The following is a 19,026-nucleotide window of genomic DNA, read 5'->3' as shown; positions in this document are numbered from 1 at the left end:
GGAGAGCCTTTAGTCCCGGTTCGTGTAAGAACCGGGACTAAAGGGGAAGGCTTTAGTAATGACCCTTTAGTCCCGGTTCACATAATCGGGACTAAAGACCCTTATGAACCGGGACTAAAAGCTCTTTTTTCTACTGGTGCTCCCCTTATCGCAGACCGACACAAGCTGACCGCTGAAGCGAGTCTCGCCGCACTAGTAGGCGCAGGTGGGCCATGGAAGGCGCTACGTGCACATGAGCACAAAGAAGCCAGACTCGGACCTCCCATAATCAATCTTACGCCAGCGCGCGCACATTTAATCGGCAGCGAAACGGTGTATTCGGTGCATGCAACTAGCAACCAACCATCTGCAAGATGTTCTGTATACCTTGCTATAAAACTTCCCCCTGCGTGATCCATGCTTCACCTTGTAGGCACTATACCGCTATAGCTGATAGGTGCACAGAACTATTAGTACGGAGCTAAGCAATGGCGTCTCTTTACCGGGGCGTCCTCGCTGGCCTCGCGCTTCTATTCATGAACCTGCTGCTGATACTGATGGCGCGTCCCCCATCCGCCGATGGATCAAGCACGGCGAAAAGCAAAATCTCTGCAGTGTTTGTGTTCGGCGATTCGATCGTCGATCCCGGCAACAACAACCACCGCTGACGGAGGCGAAGGCCGACTTCCCGCCTTACGGGCAGGACTTCCCTGGCGCAACGCCACCGGGAGGTTCTCAAATGGGAAGGTTCCCGGGGACATGCTAGGTACGTATGTAGCGACCGGCGACTGACTTTGCTGTTGCTTTTTTTAACCATCCTATATATTTTGATACAGAGGAAGTATTACGTAGTAGTAAAACTGATGGAGTGGCTTCTTTTACTACGTTTTATACTATGGAACTTTAGTTACACCAAGCTGAGAATATTTACGGAAATGTCTAGTTGAAGGCTAACTTTACCGCACCTAACACGTAAGGTAAGGAAAATGTGGCTTGCTAGAAAGTGTGGCCAAGGAAATCAGCGCCACGGCCCACACATGCAGCAAACTTGGGCAAGAAGCTCAATGGAAGCTGGTGATCAGTGCAACACACATACCTAAAACATTGCGACGAGCGACGTTCCTAAGACCAGCTGGGTCAAACTTAGATTTGGAGCCAAACGACCCGTAGTATCATTTTGCTTTTGGAGGGGGCAATTCCGTTGGAAGCTCCTCAAGTATTGATGCACGAGACATTTTGGCATCCAAATCAAAACACTGTACATGTCATGTAACATGTCCATGTAGGGAAAATATTAACATGGAAATCTAATGCTGGGAACATAGGAGCTGATAATGAAATGCAGTTAGCCTGCCTAAGAGAAACTCTGCTAGAGTTGCCATATCGGGCCTATCGGTATAATAATAATCCATTCGCACAAAAAGGTATAATAATAATCCATTCGCAAAAAGAGGTATAATAATAATCAATATTGTGATTTTGACCGAAAAGTCCATTCTAATAGAGTCGCCATATGCCCTTTTGCCTGCAGATCTATGGAGTGCGCTTCATATCCAACCCGTGAGCCTTTATATTTTTGAGGTTGTGGGTGTTGGTTTGAAGTGCGCACCATCGGTCAACCACTCGTGTACGAAGGAAGTTCTGATGGCGCTGTCGCCTGTATGGCTGCCGATCCCACTGTCGTGGTTCTAAGTCTGACAGTAGAATGGGGGGGTAAGTATGAGAAGGCAAGGTCCTAGCTATGGAGCAGTTGTACACGCGAGTGTTTAACGAGTTCAGGCCCTTCTCTGAGGAAGTAACAGCCCTACGTCTTGGAGCCCGGAGGCGGTCGACTGATCTCTGTGTATATGAGTTACAGGGGTGCGAACCCTTCTACCAGTGGAGGGGGGTGGCTTATATAGAGGACGCCAGGACCCCAGCCAGCCCACGTAGAGGAGGGTTAAAGTACATTAAGGCTGGGCGTTACTGGTAACGCCCTACATAAAGTGTCATCATGACCATTAAGACTATTTAATTACAGACCGTTTGGATGCAGAGTAGATCCTGAACTTCTGATAGTCGAGTGCATCTTCATGGTCGAGTGTCTTCTAGCTAGTCGAGCGGAGTCTCCCTTGGTCGAGTGGAACTTCTCTTGGTCGACTGGAAGGTAGCTTCGTATGATGATGTCCTTGGGCATGGTATCCTAGATAGGTCCATGACCCTACCCTAGGTACATAACCTCATCATTAGCCCCCAAATGGATCGAGGTTCGAGTGAGGAAGGAGTTGACGATTTTCTCCGACTTATTTACTGTACTTTGATTATGTCGTATCTTGGATCGGCGGTTCTTCTTTCGGCGTTGGCGTCGACTTTTACTTCAGTCGCCTTGATCCATTCTTAACTTTTGTCGAGTGAAATTTTGAACTCCGGTGGACTTCCGAGCGACAGATCGCGGGAAGGATATCGTCTGACAGATCGATCTACTGTTAGCGGATTTTGCGGGATCTGAAATTTGGGAAGCGCGCGAAGCGGGGTGATCCGCGGCAATCGGGCGGGATAAGGCGTGGACGCCTTAATTTCCGTGCCACCTTTTTTGCCACGTATCGTACGTGTGCGAATGTTTCGGGATGTGACAGATCTGCCCGGACCCACTCGTCAGCCACTCGGAAGCGCCTTTATATAAAGCGTTGGAGAAGAGTTTTTGAACAGTGCCTCCCCATTCTCCTCTCTTCCCTCTCTGCCTCCGCCCACGGCGTCCGCCCCTACCTCCGTCTTATCCACCTCTCGAGCGCTTCGCCGGCGATAATGGTGAAGGAGAAGACGGCGGCTCTAGAGCGCGCGAAGAAGGCGACGGCGACGGGGCAAGCGAAGGGGAGACCGTCCAGTCGGGGCGGATCTTCGTCGAGGTCCCGCCTGCCGAAGGGTTGGGTCCAAGGGGATTGGATCCGCTCGACCATCACTTGGAAGGACCTCGACGACCTGGCCGATGAGGGACTGATCCCCCACGGGTCGGCGAGGCTCCCGGGGTCTGAGTGTCAACCGCAGCCGCAGGAGGGTGAGTGCGTTCTCTTAGCCACTCACGTAGATCGTGGTTTTTCTCTGCCGCCGAGTGTGTTCTTCCGTGGGTTTCTGAATTTCTTTGGGTCGCAACTCCACCATTTCAATCCCAATTCCATCGCCTATCTTGCTGCCTTTGTGTCCATGTGCGAGAACTTCCTGGGTTGTCGACCGCACTGGGGTCTCTTCAAGCACATATTCACCTGTCGGTCGCAGACAGTAAAAAAGGCGAGTCCGGGTGATGAGAGGACCAAGGTTATACAGATGTGCGGGGGTCTTGGGACTCAGTTGAGGAATAAGAGGGTGGCAGTCGACTTGGTTCTACTGCCAAGACGAGTCGACGCCGGGGCAGTCGACTGGTCTCACTCCGTTCTCCATGGTCCGAGTGGACAAGCCGTCTTCTCTGAAGGTGCTTCCTGAGGAGAAAGCCGAGGTAAAAATGTTGGTGGAGCGCGTGGTCCAACTCATTCGGGACGGAGTGACGGGCATGGATCTTCTAGAAGTCTTCCTTAGGCAGCGTATCCAACCACTTCAGTACCGAGGTCACCCGATGTGGCTGTACTGCGGTACTAAAGATACCACTCGGGTCCATCCAGAGGCGGTCGACGACGCCACGCTGGAGAGGTGGGTGGCCGCCATCACAGGGAACAAGGACAACCCTCGAGGGGCGAGGAGGATCCCGCCACTCGACTGTACCTATACACCGGACAAGGTATGGCTGCTTATCTCCGAGTGTAAATTTGTTTTATCCATTCTGCTTTGTCGCGAATTGGTCGGTTGATCTTCATTTTGCTTTGTTGCTTGTCTGACAGGCCACCACTGAATTGTACTCGATGCCCAATGGGGCGCAGACGCCGACTGAGGAGGGGGAAGGAAGTGGGGGCGAAAGCCCGGAGGAGTGGGATTCGGATGCTGACGACGATGACGAGGGTGACGACTCTGGTGAGGAGGAAGAAGAGGAGGAGGAGGAGGAAGTTGTACCTCCCCGCTCGGAAAGACACTCGAAGCTTGTCCATGATCCAGCGACTGAGCGGGGTAAAGGGGTCGCAACCGCTTCCCAGTCGACCAAGCGCCCTCGGACCACTTCTCCGGCGCCGACTGAGAAGGCTCCGAAGCAATCTCGAGTGGTACCGTCGAAGCCCGCAAAGGTCTTGCCGAAGATGAAGATGGTGATCCCCACTATCTCAGGGTAATGGTAGTTTCGAGCTTTCCCTGCTTCAGGAACTTGTTCTTGGTCGACTCATGGGCCCATCGACTGACTTTTGGAACTGCAGCACTGCTACTTCTGATACTTCGGCCAAGGCTGAAGACCACGAGATGGAGGATGCTGCTACCTCGCAACCTGGTATGATTCTTGTGATGCCGTTCTCAGTCGACTGACTTATTGCCTCTAATTTTGATTCTTTCTGCAGCTTCATCTAACATTGTTATTGACCTTCCTAACGACAACGACGAAGAACCACCGAGGCAAAGGAGGAGCAAGAAAACGCCTGCTGGCAAGGCGACTCGGGATGTGCCAGCACTTGAGACGTTGGTCGTGGAGGGAGACAATGTCACTCGACCCACCGTAACCTTCGCGGTGCCGTTGACGAGTGCTCGCCCTTCGTCGTCGAGTGCTGCTCAACCCTCGCTTTTCTCCACCTACCCATTCCAGAAGACCAAGCTAGTGTTGCTAGAGAAGCGATACGCCAAGCGGGGGTCATGATGGAGCAAGTGAAGGCAATTCGAGAAGCCAGCCAGGCAGCCTATGACGCCAGTTCGGCACTCCAGAGTAATGTTCAGGTCAGTCGGTCACTGCCTGTTCTTCTTTCTGAAATTCCTAGAGTCTGTCCTACACCCAGTGGGTGTGTGTCGATTGAAATTCCGGGTTAGTGGGGGCACGCCGAGTGCACCCACTGGGTGTAGTCCCCAAGGCTATGGTGGACTGCTGGCAGTCGACCATAGTCTTTACGCTTTGAGTTTTTCTTTACTCGACAAGGTCAAATAGATTCATATACCGGTGGGGGCACACTGAGTGCACCCACTGGGTGTAGTCCCCGAGACTATGGTCGACTGCTGGCAGTCAACTATAGTCTAAAGAACATTGCCTCTCTTTTTTTTGTTGGTCGTCTGGTCGAATCTTGATGAAACTAGTGGGGGCACGCTGAGTGCACCCACTGGGTGTAGTCCCCGAGACTATGGTCGAATGTTTGCATTCGGCCGTAGTCTTAGAAATGCTATGATTTTTCCTTACTCACTCGGAAGTGAATTGTCTTTGACGTCTGTCGATTGGTTCTTCATAGAAATCCTGTGACCTTGCGGCTCGTTATACTGAGTTGGAGAACAAACACATTCAGCTCGAGCTCGATCTGAAATTGGCCCAAGAGAACTTGACGAAGGCGAAGGAGGAAGCTAAAGGTATGCTTGGTGAGGCCTTTGACGACTGCCTTTGCCTCTCACTTGTTTCCGAATCTAATCTTACTGTAACTTTGTAGGCAAAGTGAGGGACGCCCTGAAGAAACAAGAGCTTGACTTGGCTGAGATGCAAAAAACTGCCTTAGAGAAGACCAGGCTAGCTGATGACAAGCTGGCTTCAGTGACTAAGCTTGAAGAAGAAAACACCAATCTGAAAGCTGCTCTAGATGCTGCCAACCAGGAAGTCACTCGACTGAAAAGCGACAAGACCACCCTGAATGACAAGGCCAGCGAGTTGGAGAGAAAGAAGAATGATCTAGAGGCTTATCTGGGTGGACTCACCAAGAAGTTGTTCCTCATGCTTGAAGGTAATCCTTTGTATCAAACAAATATTTCAATTGTAACCTTTGACTGTTTGTCTTGACTCGGTGGTTGTGCTTGCAGAATTTTGTCAGAACCTTGAAGAGGAGACTGGTCGACTGGAAGTAAACCTGGACCCCATCAACTCTCCTGTGAAAGATGAAGTCGCCATGAACGTGCTCCGACTTGAATCTCGTGTTGCTGCCGTCATCGATTATCTCGCAAGGCTGAAGGTCGCAACTTCCCGCATCGACACAACACTCTGTCCAAGAGAGACACTCCGGAACGACCTCGAGTCTCTGATGACTCGACTGAACGAGGTCCCAAGTCGAGTGCAAGAGTGGAAGAAGTCTTCGGCCAGGAGCGGCGCGGATGTTGCTCTGTCTCTGGTCCGCGTTCACTGCAAGGATGCACGAGAGGACAAGCTGGTGGCTCTCAGGGTGGCCAACACCAAGAAGCACGATTTCAGATCTTTCATGGAGACCTTCATCGCCGCTGCCACTCGGATTGCAGATGGAATTGATCTGGACGAGTTTGTGGCACCTTCTAGCCCTCCACAGGAGGGGTAAAAAACTTCTGAACTTGATACTTTAAATTTGCCTCGGTATGCCGAGTGGGTTTTGTAACCGATAAACCTTAGCAGGCTCAGCGCCTGAGCACTTTCGGTTCCGTTAGGTATTATCCAAACTTGGGTTCATCACTGAACATGCTTGCCTTTGGTTTGAGGCATCCTTTGCAGGTTGAAGCAAAGCGCTTATTGCCATCGGCTTGCATCCTAATTCACTTAGGCGAGTACTGGGCTGTAGCTAAGTCCCCGAGTGAGAGGTTTGTCCTCCACTCGGTAGGATTTTAGATACTTAGGGGAGCACTGGGCTGCAGCTAAGCTCCCTGAGTGGGAGGTCTGCTCTCCACTCGGTAGGGTTTCAGATACTTAGGCGAGCACTGGGCTGCAGCTAAGCCCCCGAGTGAGAGGTCTGCTCTTCACTCGGTAGGATTTCAGATACTTAGGCGAGCACTGGGCTGCAGCTAAGCCCCCGAGTGAGAGGTCTGCTCTTCACTCGGTAGGATTTTAGATACTTAGGCGAACATTGGGTTGCAGCTAAGCCCCCGAGTGAGAGGTTTGCTCTTCACTCAGTAGGATTTCAGATACTTAGGCGAGCATTGGGCTGCAGCTAAGCCCCCGAGTGAGAGGTCTACTCTTCACTCGGTAGGATTTCAGATACTTAGGCGAACACTGGGTTGCAGCTAAGCCCCCGAGTGAGAGGTCTGCTCTTCACTCAGTAGGATTTTTGAATTGGTGGTGTAGCTCGGAAGGAGAGGGTAGCAGTCGACCTGCACCTCGTCCTCCTTGCGGAACGCATGTTGTACTTGTTCTTAGGCAAGTACTTGGACTGCAGCTAAGCCTCCGAGTGGAAGGCTGGCTTACCACTCGGTAGGATTTTATTTATCTTAGGCGAGTACTTGGACTGCAGCTAAGCCTCCGAGTGGAAGGCTGGCTTAACACTCGGTAGGATTTTATTTATCTTAGGCGAGTACTTGGACTGCAGCTAAGCCTCCGAGTGGAAGGCTGGCTTACCACTCGGTAGGATTTTATTTATCTTAGGCGAGTACTTGGACTGCAGCTAAGCCTCCGAGTGGAAGGCTGGCTTACCACTCGGTAGGATTTTATTTATCTTAGGCGAAACGGATTTCGCAGCTAAGCCTTCGTGTGGGAGGCTGACTCACCACTCGGTTAGGATTTTATTTATCTTAGGCGAAACGGATTTCGTAGCTAAGCCTTCGTGTGGGAGGCTGACTCACCACTCGGTTAGGATTTTATTTATCTTAGGCGAAACGGATTTCGCAGCTAAGCCTTCGTGTGGGAGGCTGACTCACCACTCGGTTAGGATTTGTTTTTACAGACTTAGGCGAATCGGATTCGCAGCTAAGCCACCCACTGGGGGATTGTTTTATATGGACAAAAGTAATAACAATCACTGGGAAAACTATAAAGCTCTTGTCTTTGATAAATAAGCTACAGGAGTACTTTTATTACAACTCATCCGAGTGAATACTTAAGTGTAAAAGGGGCGGAGAAGCTCCGCGTTCCAAGCTCGAGGCTCGTCGATCTAATGCTCGACATTGTAAAGACGGTATGCTCCATTGTGGAGAACCTTGGTGACGATGAAGGGACCTTCCCAAGAAGGAGCAAGCTTGTGTGGTTTCTGCTGGTCCACTTGGAGAACTAAATCTCCTTCCTGGAAGGCTCGACTCTTCACGTTTTTGGCGTGGAAGCGACGCAAGTCTTGTTGATAAATGGTCGATCTGATCAGAGCCATCTCTCTTTCTTCCTCTAAAAGGTCGACTGCGTCCTGCCGCGCTTGTTCTGCTTCAGCTTCGGTGTAGAGCTCGACTCGGGGAGCGTTGTGGAGAAGATCACTCGGCAAGACTGCTTCAGCTCCGTAGACCAAAAAGAATGGAGTTCTTCCAGTCGACCGGTTGGGTGTGGTCCTTAACCCCCAAAGCACCGAGGGAAGTTCGTCAACCCATGCACCAGCCGCATGCTTGAGATCACGCATCAAACAGGGTTTCAACCCTTTGAGAATCAAACCGTTGGCTCGTTCTGCCTGTCCATTCGTTTGCGGATGGGCAACTGAAGCATAGTCGACTCGCGTGCCTTGAGACGTGCAGAAAGCTCTGAATTCTTCAGAATCGAAGTTTGACCCGTTATCAGTGATGATGTTGTGCGGGACTCCATATCTGAATATCAGTTCTCGGATGAAGCTGACAGCGGTACCAGCATCGAGGTTCTTGATGGGTTTAGCCTCAATCCACTTGGTAAACTTGTCGACTGCTACCAGCACATGTGTGAAACCGCTTCTTCCTGTTCTCAACGGGCCAACCATATCCAAACCCCATACAGCAAAGGGCCAGACGAGTGATATAGTCTTCAAAGCTGACGCGGGCTTGTGTGACATATTGGAGTAAAATTGACAACCCTCACACTTGTCGACTATCTCCTTCGCCATTTCATTCGCTCTGGGCTAATAAAAACCAGCTTGGTATGCTTTGGCCACGATGGTCCGAGAAGACGCATGATGGCCACAGGTCCCCGAGTGGATGTCGTTGAGAATCATTCGACCTTCCTCTGGTGTTATACATTTCTGGCTGACTCCAGTCGCACTTTCTCTGTATAATTGACCTCTCATGACGGTGAAGGCTCTGGACCGGCGGACGATCTCTCGAGCTTCTTCTTCATTCTCGGGGAGTTCCTTCCTTAGAATATAGGCGATGTAGGGCACTGTCCAATCGGGAGTGATGACCAGAACTTCCATGATCAAGTCGACCACCGCTGGGACCTCGACTTCAGTCGGATCTGTGGTGCTTTTAGGCTGCTGGGCTTCCCCGGTGAAAGGATCCTCTTGAACCGATGGTGTGTAGACATGTTCCAAAAACACGCCACTCGGAACGGCTTCCCTCTTGGAACCTATCTTTGCCAAGTCATCGGCCGCTTGATTTTTCAGTCGGGGAACGTGATGGAGTTCTAACCCTTCAAATTTCTTTTCAAGCTTCCTCAGTGCATTACAGTATCCAGTCATGGCTGGGCTTCTCACGTCCCACTCCTTCATCACCTAATTGACCACCAAATCTGAGTCGCCGTAAACCATAAGGCGACGGACGCTGAGTGAAATGGCCATGCGCAACCCATACAACAGTGCTTCATATTCTGCTTCATTGTTGGAGGAATCAAAGTGGATCTGGAGCACATATCTGAGCTTATCTCCTCAGGGAGAAACCAAAACTACACCAACACCAGAATCATTTAACATCTTAGAGCCATCAAAGAACATGGTCCAATGCTCCGAGTGAACTTGAGTCGGCTGCTGCTGTTCAATCCACTCAGCAAGGAAATCTGCTATAGCCTGGGACTTAATGGCTTTCTTTGCCTCAAATTTGATATCAAGGGGAAGGAGTTCGATCGCCCATTTAGCCACTCGACCAGTTGCATCTCTGTTGTGCAGAATCTCTGACAATGGTGCGTCGCTGACGACTGTAATGGTGCGTCGCTAACCTTCTTCATGGTCATGTAGATCCCATATACGAGCTTTTGATAATGAGGATATCTTTGCTTCGATGGGGTCAAAACTTCAGAGAGATAATACACTGGGCGCTGAACTTTGAAGGCTTTCCCTTCTTCTTCCCGCTCGACCGTAAGTACTGTACTGACGACTTGTCCTGTGGCTGCAATATAAAGAAACAGAGGCTCTTTGCTGATTGGAGCAGCAAGCACCGGCTGGGTGGAGAGCAGAGTTTTTAACTCTGCAAACGCTGCATCAGCTTCTGGAGTCCACTCGAACTTGTCTGCCTTCTTCATCAGTCGGTAAAGGGGCAACGCCTTTTCACTGAGACGAGAGATGAATCGACTTAACGTGGCCAAGCATCCAGTAAGCTTCTGGACATCGTGCACATGCACAGGGCGTTTCATTCGGAGTATGGTGCCAACTTTTTCTGGGTTAGCATCGATTCCTCGTTCGGAAACGAGAAAACCGAGTAACTTCCCGCCAGGTACTCCGAATGTGCACTTTGCAGGATTGAGCTTGATATCATACTTCCTGAGATTGGCAAATGTTTCAGCTAAGTCAGTCAATAGGTCGGAACCCTTTCGCGACTTGACCATGATATCATCCATGTATGCTTCCACATTCCGACTGATTTGAGTGAGTAAACACTTTTGAATCATTCTCATGAACGTGGCTCCGGCATTCTTGAGGCCGAATGGCATGGTGATATAGCAGAAGCACCCGAATGGGGTGATGAAAGCTGTTTTGATTTCGTCGGGCCCATACAGACGGATCTGATGATACCCGGAATAAGCATCTAGAAAAGACAATCTCTCGCACCCCGCGGTTGAGTCGACAATTTGGTCGATGCGAGGGAGAGGAAAATGATCTTTCGGGCAGGCCCGATTGATATGTTTGAAATCAATGCACATACGAAGGGAATTGTCATTTTTGGGAACCATAACGACATTGGCGAGCCACTCGGAGTGGTATATTTCTCGGATGAACTCTGCTGCAAGGAGTCGAGCCACCTCTTCGCCAATGGCCTTTTTCTTCTGAACGGCAGACCGTCAAAGATGTTCTTTAACAGGTTTTGCCTTCAAATCGACTCTAAGGCGATGCTCAGCCAGTCCCCTGGGAACACCTGGCATGTCAGCTGGCTTCCATGCGAAGATGTCCCAGTTCTCATGAAGGAACTGGATGAGCGCTTCTTCCTATTTAGAGTCGAGTGTAGTGGAAATATGGGTCAGAGCTGCATTGGGGTCGGTCGGGTGGATGTGAACTGGCTTCGTCTCACCGGACGACTGAAATGCTGATTTTGTGGCGGGTTTCTTGGCCCGCAGTAAATCACTCGGATCTGCGTTCTTCTTGTATTCCTCTAGCTCTATCACTGTTATCTGGTCATCCGCAATCTTTGAGCCTTTCTGGAAACACTCTTTTGCTTTCTTCTGGTTACTAGTGATGGTGATCACACCTTTGGGGCTAGGCATCTTTAACTTGAGGTACACGTAACACGGCCGAGCCATGAAGCGGGCGTAGGCTGGTCTGCCCAATATAGCGTGGTAGGCGCTCTGGAAATCCATGACTTCAAATGTCAGCTTCTCTTTGCGGAAATGCTTCGAGTCGCCGAACACCACATCCAGAGCTATTTGGCCGAGTGACTCAGCCTTCTTTCCTGGGATGACTCCATGAAAACTCATGTTGCTGGAACTGAGCCTGGACATCGGAATGCCCATTCCCTTGAGCGTCTCAGCATACAGAATGTTCAACCCGCTGCCGCCGTCCATCAATACCTTCGTCAGTCGAGTGCCTTCTATGACCGGGTCGACCATCAGTGCTTGCCTCCCAGGGGTGGCAATATGAGTAGGATGGTCCGACTGGTCGAAAGTAATGGGAGTTTGCGACCATCTCAGATAGTTTGGTGTTGCCGGTGCGACCATGTTGACTTCACGGTTGATCACTTTCAGTCGACTTTTGCTCTCTACATCAGCAAAAATCATCAGAGTGGAGTTGACATGAGGGTACTCTCCATCACTGTCCTGCTTGTCCTCAGCCTTGTCCAACTCCTTCTCTTTGTCCTTCGGCTATTTCCCTTGGAACTGTTGGATTAAGAGCCGGCACTGGCGAGTGGTATGCTTTGGGTAGATGAAGTTACCCTCTTCGTCTTTCTTTGTGTGAATATGACACGGCAGGTCCATCACATCATTACCCTCCTTATCTTTTATTTTCTTGGGGTTCCAAGATCCTTTGGGTTTCCCTTTAAATTTGCCCTGTGTCACGGCCAGAGCCTCTCCAGGAGCTGCTGGCTCGGCCTTCCGCTTTTGCTTCCGACTGGAGTTTCCTTTATCCGACTGACTCGGCTTGTACTTGCCGCTCCGGAGTCGGTCCTCTTCTTCGCCGTTGGCGTACTTGGTGGCTATTTCCATCATCCGACTCAGGGTCATGTCTCCGGTTCGACCAAACTTCAGGCTCAACTCTCTGTTCTTGACGCCCTCTTTGAAGGCGCAGACCGCTTGATGGTCCGACACATTCTCTACAGTGTGATGCAAAGTGATCCACCTCTGAATGTAATCCCTCAGTGTTTCACTCGACTTTTGTACACAAACTTGTAGCTCAGTCAGTCCAGCAGGTCGCTTGCAAGTTCCCTCAAACGTCCTGACGAACACTCGAGAAAGATCTTCCCAGGTGTAAATGCTGCTGGGAGCTAACTGATTCAACCATGCCCTGGCTGAACCTCCTAGCATAAGTGGCAAATGTTTCATGGACACTTCATCATTACCGCCACCAATCTGAACAGCCACTCGGTAGTCTTCGAGCCAAGTTTCAGGCTTAGACTCTCCGGTGAACTTATTCACCCCAGTCGCCAACCTGAAGTTGGGGGGTATCACTGCGGTTCTGATCGCTCTGCTAAAACATTCTGGACCTGAAACATGGACTCGGCTGCTTGTGGGCACATCTCTGTCATGACCACCTCTATGAGCTCTGTTTCGGTCGACCAAACCTTGCACGATGACGGATCTCGCGTCAAAGCCTGGCTCTCTGGGGTCGATTGGAGCTCTCCGCCCGACACTGAGCTAGCATTTGTCATCTTGCTGCCGATGGGCGTTAGACCCACTTCTCGGAGGAGGAGTGGGCACTCGACGCCGGTCATCGCGATCAAATCGGTCATCATAGTGGTCCCGTCGGCCTTCACGTCCCATGCGCCTCGGAGGCGACCTTGGACTGTGAGCCGACTGAATCGTATTCGCAGCGACAAATCGACTGTGAATCCTGTTACGTGACTGCGACACAGCTGAATTCTGATCTCCTGCCGCCCGGAGCAAATCTCTGATCTGCATCAGGCCTCTTCCAGCCTCTGACTGAGAGGGCTGAATCGACTCCGCTATGCGGGTTACAGCTGCCAAATTCTGAATTGGGGTTCGATATACCTGAGTTGGTTGCGGAAAGAGCTGACGTCGATTGGAGTTAGTTGCTCACTGACGTGCACACTCGTCGAGTGCTCGCTGAAGGTTCTCCAGTCGAGTGCGTTCAGCCAGGTTGGCTAAACGCGCCTCTTCCAGGGCGCGAGCCTCGGGTGTTTCTCCTGCAATGGGAGTATGCAAAGCATCCATGTTCCGGCGGCGAAGTTCTTCCCTCTGCTGGGAAGTGAGCGGCTCGGGTTGGTACTCTTCATGGGCTTGAGCTGGGTCGTCCTCGTCGTCCACGCCGTCGCCGCGGGGGAAACCGGGAGGACTACGGGGCCTGTTGACCATCAGGACTTCCGCCGCTGGATCACTGCTATCGCACTCGGATGCAGTCTCTACGGAGCCAGTCGACAAGTCGAACAGGCCGTAGAGAAATTCGTCGGGCTCGATCGCCGCGACTTGGGTGGTGGCCGATTGGCGAGCCACTGCGTGTCTCATCCATCGCTGGAGCCTCGACCGACCGGAGCGCTTGCGCTGGCGGGAGACAGGGAGGGAGGATGGCGCAGGAGTCGACCGGTACGGGGTCGACGGTTGTCGCAGCAAGACGCCGCGGACACACGCCCGAAAGTGTGTCGCCCCGCGGACGGGGAGCGCGTCGATGTCGAGTGGTGCCTCCTGGAGCCAAGCGGAGTCGTCGGCGATGAAAGTGAGCGCACCGAGACGGATCTCGCGGCCCTCGACCTGAGCTCCACCGGAAACCATGATGAAGGCGATCGGACAAATTGCAACTTCTCCAAAAAAGTCGCTAAGACACCAGCCCCACGGTGGGCGCCAACTGTCGTGGTTCTAAGTCTGACAGTATAATGGGGGTAAGTATGAGAAGGCAAGGTCCTAGCTATGGAGCAGTTGTACACGCGAGTGTTTAACGAGTTCAGGCCCTTCTCTGAGGAAGTAACAGCCCTACGTCTCGGAGTCCGGAGGCGGTCGACTGATCTCTGTGTATATGAGTTACAGGGGTGTGAACCCTTCTACCAGTGGAGGGGGGTGGCTTATATAGAGGACGCCAGGACCCCAGCCAGCCCACGTAGAGGAGGGTTAAAGTACATTAAGGCTGGGCGTTACTGGTAACGCCCTACATAAAGTGTCATCATGACCATTAAGACTATTTAATTACAGACCGTTTGGATGCAGAGTAGATCCTGAACTTCTGATAGTCGAGTGCATCTTCATGGTCGAGTGTCTTCTAGCCAGTCGAGCGGAGTCTCCCTTGATCGGGTGGAACTTCTCTTGGTCGACTGGAAGGTAGCTTCGTATGATGATGTCCTTGGGCATGGTATCCTAGATAGGTCCATGACCCTACCCTAGGTACATAACCTCATCACCCACCACTATCAATGTTGCGCCCGCTTATCCAATTGAAAGAGTGTCAAATAAAGGTCGCCGAGTCTTTCGTATTTGTTTCCCATCGCATGCAGCAAATCCACCCTCGTTTCCTGTCGGTATGTGCCCATTATGGGTATATACCCATATACCATTCACCATTGCCACCACATTCTCCCTCTCTCCCTCATCTCCGTCACTAGCGCACTCTATCCTAATCAGCCACCTCGGACGGCCGCCACCCCCCCCCCCATCTTCCCACTTCGTCGTTGCCATAACCCCATCGACCATGTCGGTGCAGCTACGCCCTCTCCGTGGACCTTCCGACGGCAAGACCAAAGATAACCATGCAATTAGTACTTTGTGTTAGATAAGTAGTCAAAATGGATGAAAGTGTCACAAAAGGAACAAAATTTAGACTTTGTGTTAGATAAAGAAGAAAAAGTTTTTCAGTGTCGAATAAGGAAAGAAAATTTAAGACAGTGTTAAATAAGGAATTCTCTCTTGATTAAGCCGTTGGTCACGATCGCCTACCAACCACCCTTGAATACTTCGATCACATGTTGATGGCTGCCATGGCAAAAATGAGCGTCGCTCTCACGCTGACCTTTAAGACTGTGGCCTTATCCTGCATCCAGGATGCACAGACGTTTGTCGACCGCGTGACCGCGGAAGTCGAAGCCTCCAACACTTGCGCGATCACTTCAAATAGGAGAAAAATACTGCGATTCAATTAGGACAGAATCTTATTATTGAGGTCGTTTAAATTGTATTTGTAATCCTTACTGAAATTCATTTTGTAAATAGGTGTTGAAATCCAAGTACGGAAAAACTTTCATTGTTGAGGTGAGGAAGGAAATCTTATAGCTACTGATAAACAGTCTCACATTGGAAAAAGTTTTTAGAAAACTATGTTTATGGGACTCTATATTTACGTTTTGTCTCAGCAGCCTTCATATCCATTCGGAGCGCGTTATGAGGCTGCGATATGGATGTTGCTCTAAGCCTCTAACCTCGGATGTTTGGTCGTACTGGTCCGTCGTTTGTGTTTTTCTCCATTTAATGCAAACCAACTAGTACTAATCTATATCAATAATACTATCCAATTAATATACTAATTAAGCTGAAATAACCACTATTATGATGACAACTCCATCAATGGGTTGCACTAATTAAGTTGCATGTTGAGCAACAACCAAGCACAGACGTACAGACGTGATACCAAGGCCAAACAGATGACGGAGTATATCCATCTTCATTACTACTTAAATGATTAATTACTATTTCAAAAACTCTATGTCTTTTCAGTTTATAATTTTAAACTTTTGAATGTCACTTTATCTATACACCAACCTCTTAGTCTTGCACCATGTGAAAACTGAAAACTAGAAGATCTACTGATGTTATTTTTCTTGATTGAGCAGCTTCTAGGTTAGGAATTAAGGAACTATTGCCACCGTACCTCAGAGACGATCTTCCAATAAGTGAGCTACTCACCGGTGTCGTCTTTGCTTCTGATGGCGGCGGATATGATCCTTTTACTTCGATACCCGTGGTAACAGAACATATCACATGCATCTCACACAATACAGTTATCGTGTACTAGTATATTTCATTTCGGTTTCACCTGAAACTAAGAATGTTACTAGAGATTCCTAATGCTAACTTCCTACTATGATTAGGAATGCTAGATCGAGCACTGAGCAACTTGGATTATTCCTCAAATATAAGGGGAGACTAAAAACTTCAGTCGGGGAAGATGAGATGACACGTGTTATATCTGAAGGCATATACTTCACAGTAATGGGGGCAAATGACCTTGTAAACAATTATTTTACATTTCCTTTGAGGCCCTATCAATATAATCTTCCTTCGTACGTGAAATTTCTTGTCTCTTCCGCCGTCAACTTTACTATGGTAAGAGTATTCATTAAAACTCTAAACCTGCTGGGAAATAGTCAATGTCATAGTTTCTTAAAAAAACTTGTTTGGCTCCCTCCTTTTCAACAAAGTTCTCGTGCTCATTTAGTTCTTCGGAATTTTGAAGTTTTGCGTATTTCCCTCAAACTCAAACACTATGACCCATTCGTTTCGTAAGGCATTTAATAGATTCCTTTAGTTGACACAAATACATTTTATGTGTTTGAAAATTTATTACATTACTCAGTCTGTACCATCGAAATCTCTGGACAAAGTTTCAGCATAAGGATATTTATAATTATCATGGTACTTACAGTCACCTACTTTTATTTACAATCCATGTATATGTTGTTTAATTAGCATTTGATCAGTAAACCAGATATTTATAAAATTTAGTATGTTCATATATATTCTTATAAACAGAAACTAAATGAGATGGGTGCAAAGAGGATTGGATTCATTGGCATTCCACCAATTGGATGTTGTCCCTCGCAAAGGAAACTTGGATCAAGAGAATATGAGCCCATGCGAAATCAAGCGGTGGAACTATTCAATTCTGAAATAGCAACGGAAATTCATCGGTTAAATGCTGAAAAAACTATTCAAGGCTCCAAGTTTATTTATCTTGACATATACTACAATCTGCTTGAGCTCATTCAGCATCCTGGTTTTTATGGTGAGTACACATTTTATCCTTGATTTTCATTTTTAGGGCATGTTAAATGTAACAGTAGAGTATCGCTGCAATATAAATATATTGACAGATAACAATGAAAACCTATTTAGGCTGGTCATAGGGAGACTAACATAGCAAGTAACATAACACATCTCAAGACAATTTTGCTTGGCAAGTAGTTAATGAGAGATGTGTTTGTGCTAACATAATATGTTACTGTAACATAGCACACCCCAAAAGTTAAATGAGTCTATATCTAAATAAATGAAGGCTTGCATGACACTACACATATATTATGAAGGTAATAATATAGACTAGTAACACATGCATATTACTTCTCTAAGTTACTTCCCACTATGACCAACCTGAAACTCCAAAATGCAATAAATCTTACAAAATTATGGACAAACTAAAGTATCAAGAACAACTACTATACTAATATTTACATAGTTTATATACTTGGCTTAGGAATATGTGACTTTATATGGTGTTTAAAAATACAAGTTGGTTGACATGTTATCATCATAATTATTTGTTACTAAATATTTTGAAACTTCCTGTAATATAGGATTCAAGGAGGCAACCGAAGGATATTGTGGCAGCACCCTGCTAAATGCAGCAATATTTGTTAAAAATCAACATGCATGTCCAAATGGTTATGATTATATTTTCTGGGACAGCTTTCATCCTACTGAAAAGGCCTACAACATTGTGGTTGATAAACTTTTTGAGACAACGGTGCAGTATTTGATGTGAATAAATTCACTCTCTATGGTCGCATGAACAAATATTATTAGACTTGAACTATGAAATTTGTAAAGGATGGACCATTCATGCAAACTTGTATTGCCAATGAAAGTTTGCATGCCGTCCAGAATGGGAAAACCCTAGAGGTCCATGAATATATAAGAATTTCGTTCTTTAGAAGAACAGACATGATGTGGTGCTAAAGTACTTCCCGTTTGTGCCAAGACGTCCGTGGTTCGACGTGGCCTCTCTTTATTTCATTGTGCAAGGATAAGGCTTGCTTTATATAATCTTTGCCTAGACTTCACCTAGTGTGCAAGCTTTTAGCACTGGGTTAGTGTAAATTATCGCAAAACTTATTCAAGGGATAGCATGTGCACCAAAGTTTCATCGGTTGCAAATTTGTTGTCCATTGGAAGTGGTTGAGAACTTACTGGTTTGAGAATTGTCCTTTAGCAAAATGATGTGTTGATCTTTAAAGAATTAACGTACCAAATAGCTTGGCATGACTATATTCATGTGGTATATTCTATCTGGTTCTGGTTGCAAATTAGGTGTCATGTATTGAGCTATCACATGCAAACTCGCCCTGATTTGGTGATTTGTTTGTTTGCAATGGCCAACACACACACAAAGGATCGCGCCGACAAATATCAACGCCATACAAGAGAAAAGCTATGCCTGAGGGGGGGGGGACAAAGCAATGAACACAACAGTCGACGAAATACTAGAATGGCCATCTCTTGACAACACAAACACATGAGAAGGATTCTCCAAAAGTAACGACTCGATGAAGGGAACGAGATGCAAACGCCGTTGTTGGATCCAACCACCGAGTGCCAGACCGTGGGTTATCATTCCAAAGGTTAAGTTCGAGTAAACTCCAGGAAAAGCATTCTATAAGCAGGTGACAATGGAAAAACATCATTATAGCCAAGTATAAAAAATTGTGACTTGACCTAGGATTTTCACCTAAAGCTCAAGACTTGGCACTCAAGAAGCTAGCAAACCAAAGTCATCATTTGATTTCGCCTCCACTTTCTGATCTCAATAGTTACATATGCGCACAGTCATGACACGAGGTGCCACA

General features: G+C 48.3%; 1 pseudogene; it reads left to right on the top strand.

The window, feature by feature from the left end:
* The first annotated feature begins 467 nt into the window (after positions 1-467).
* LOC119339012 lies at positions 468-17,945 on the top strand (annotated as a pseudogene).
* The last annotated feature ends 1,081 nt before the right edge of the window (positions 17,946-19,026 follow it).

This window comes from Triticum dicoccoides, chromosome 7B (assembly GCF_002162155.2).
Source record: "Triticum dicoccoides isolate Atlit2015 ecotype Zavitan chromosome 7B, WEW_v2.0, whole genome shotgun sequence".
NCBI classification, from domain to species: domain Eukaryota; kingdom Viridiplantae; phylum Streptophyta; class Magnoliopsida; order Poales; family Poaceae; genus Triticum; species Triticum dicoccoides.
Note: the sequence above shows the minus strand (reverse complement) of the source record. Positions and strands in the feature narration are given on the sequence as shown.